General features: G+C 46.7%; 1 long non-coding RNA gene across 4 annotated transcripts; it reads right to left on the bottom strand.

The window, feature by feature from the left end:
* Positions 1-28: 28 nt before the first annotated feature.
* On the bottom strand, positions 29-2,024 carry LOC107566137 (uncharacterized). Of its 4 annotated transcripts, none has more exons than XR_001606473.1 (3): positions 1,764-2,024; positions 1,082-1,167; positions 29-102 (listed from the first exon to the last, which is right to left on the bottom strand). It is a non-coding gene; the product is annotated as an uncharacterized lncRNA (long non-coding RNA). The 4 variants fall into 4 exon arrangements; XR_001606466.1 differs by having other exon boundaries at positions 1,082-1,177; positions 1,774-2,023; XR_001606469.1 differs by having other exon boundaries at positions 1,082-1,198; positions 1,795-1,836.
* Between the last annotated feature and the right edge of the window lie 602 nt (positions 2,025-2,626).

The raw sequence follows: 2,626 nt of genomic DNA, 5'->3' as shown, positions 1-2,626 counted from the left end.
AATTACTTACAAAACATGTCTTGTAAAATCAGTAAGGTCCTTTTCAAGGAAGAATTGAAGGCCGTGGAGAACTGCTGTTCATCGCCCATTGATGTCAGATGTCTGTACAATTATTCAAAAACAATTTTTTTATATCACTCAGAGCACAAGCACTCAGCATAAAATATAATGAATATCTACTTATTCTGTGCAGGGTTTCACAAAACTGCAAAGTATGATTTTTCATTAAGCGCACATATGTGAATAAGCATATACTATGTGGAAACATGGAATTGGAGAATTTTCATATTCCATAGCTTCCATATTTTAATAGGTTTTTCAGCAGATGATCTCTCTTTTCACTCAATAAACAAGTAGAACTTCCGCTTCCACTGCATGAGTTTAAGTCCCCAAAAAAGAGCACATAGAATATAACAAGAAAATGGTTATAATTAGTGCAGGGCATTGACACACATTTAAAAACACTTTTAATTGAAGTTTCTACTCCAAAGAATTTTCTGAAATATAAACATTTAAACACTGGTTGTGATAAAAACTTGTTTTCATGACATTTGTTCAAATATTAAATACTGAAAAACGGATTACATAAGACATGATAAATTTCATTAAGTTGTACTGTATCACTCAACATACTTTATGATGCTTACTCACGTTTATTTCATGTTATAACTAGCAGTAAAGAGGAAGATCGATGTTTGTAATCTCGCTTGTAAGCCACTGGCTAGCTAACGTCCAGGCCCATGTAGTGGAAGAGGCCCTGGGGATAGAGGTAAACCAGTGTTCCAGGGTGGGGCCGGCAGGGCAGGAGGCCTGGGTGCGGCCGGCAGGGCAGGAGGCCAGGGCGGGTCAGGCAGAGCAGGAGGCCAGGGTGGGCCCGGCAGCAAGAGCAGAGCCTGCCTCAAGATGGGAGCCGGCAGGGCAAGGAGCTGGGGTACAGCTGACAGAGAGCTGAACTTAAGTGGGGCCGACAGGGCGTGAAGCTTGAGCTTGGGCGGAGCCGACAGTGCGTGAAGCTTGAGCTTGGGCAGGGCGAGGAACTTGGGCGGCGCCGGTGTTTATAAGTAGATCACCAAAAACTTACCTAATCTTGCGGCCACATTTCAAACACGATCTGACACTGAAGTTCAGTTCGTTGTCTTCTACTGATGATGTTTTGTTTAAACCAACCTTCCGCCACCTATTGGTGCACTTCTGCCACCTTCTGGTCTAGAGTTATCAGGGCACATAGTGGGATTGGGGAAATATATATATATATATATATATATATATATTTTTTTTTTACGTCGTCACCAGTCACATGTACACGTTCACATTGCGCATACGCAGGGACTCCCAACACATTGAAGAAATTAAAATAGCAGTAGCAGAACACATACATTTTTTTGTCATATGCTGCAATTCCTCCGTTTCCGAGAGGGTGGCACTGCAGCTTCGTCTGCCACCTCCGGGGGCGCTGCAACCTCTTCAGGCACCACCGGGAGCGCTGCAGCTTCATCGGCCGCCTCTGGGGGTGCTGCAACCTCTTCGGCCACCAACGGGGGTACTGCAGCTTCATCAGCCGCCTCCGGGGGCGCTGCAGCTTCGTCGGTCACCTTCGGGGGGCGCTGCAGCCTCTTCGGCCTCCTCTAGGGGTGGCGAGGCAGACCCATTTTGCCTTTTCCCCCTCCTCCGTTTCCGAGAGGGCGGCACTGCAGCTTCGTCGGTCGCCTTCGGGGGCGCTGCAACCTCTTCGGCCACCACCGGGAGCGCTGCAGCTTCATAACCTTCCGCCACCTATTGGTGCACTTCTGCCACCTTCTGGTCTAGAGTTATCAGGGCACATAGTGGGATTGGGGAAATATATATATATATATATATATATATATATTTTTTTTTTACGTCGTCACCAGTCACCTGTACACGTTCACATTGCACATACGCAGGGACTCCCAACACATTGAAGAAATTAAAATAGGAGTAGCAGAACACATTCATGTTTTTGTCATATGCTGCAATTACCAAAATCCAGTAAATATATTAAGTTATTAATATAAATATGATGATTTGAAACGCTCTACTTGATTATGAGGCTGTCACGGTGCGTGCGGGGAGATGAAGCGAGGACTTAATCGCTGGAGAAATAATATTTTATTTTAGTAAAAAATGAAACAAAAACAAACTCAAACCACCCCGAGGGGGAAAACAGACAGGCAGGCCTAAAGCTGCACACATGCAGACACGAAACACACACAATGAGAAATGACGGATCAGCACAGGATGACAGACAAAGGAGAATAAATAGGAACCAAACGAGGAGGTGAGTAACAAAGGAACAAATAGCTGCAACCTCTTCGGCCACCACCGGGAGCGCTGCAGCTTCATCAGCCGCCTCTGGGGGCGCTGCCACCTCTTCGGCCACCACTGGGGGTGTGGCAGCTTCGTCGGCCACCTTCGTGGGAGCTGCAGCATTGTCGGCCATCATGGGAGGCGCTGCAGCCCCCTTAGCTGAAGAACGTGCCACGAACTCCACAAACCTCTCAAAGGATACATGCTCGCATCCTAACATGCTCCAGGGGCTAATGGGCTCATCAAGGGCATAATTTAATAAGTCCTTTAGCGCAGTGTCATTGTAGCCCAGCCCCTCTGC

The sequence above is a fragment of the Sinocyclocheilus grahami genome, unplaced genomic scaffold (assembly GCF_001515645.1).
Source record: "Sinocyclocheilus grahami isolate Dianchi unplaced genomic scaffold, SAMN03320097.WGS_v1.1 scaffold26.1, whole genome shotgun sequence".
Classification (NCBI taxonomy): domain Eukaryota; kingdom Metazoa; phylum Chordata; class Actinopteri; order Cypriniformes; family Cyprinidae; genus Sinocyclocheilus; species Sinocyclocheilus grahami.
This window is presented reverse-complemented; position numbering and strand designations above follow the sequence as displayed.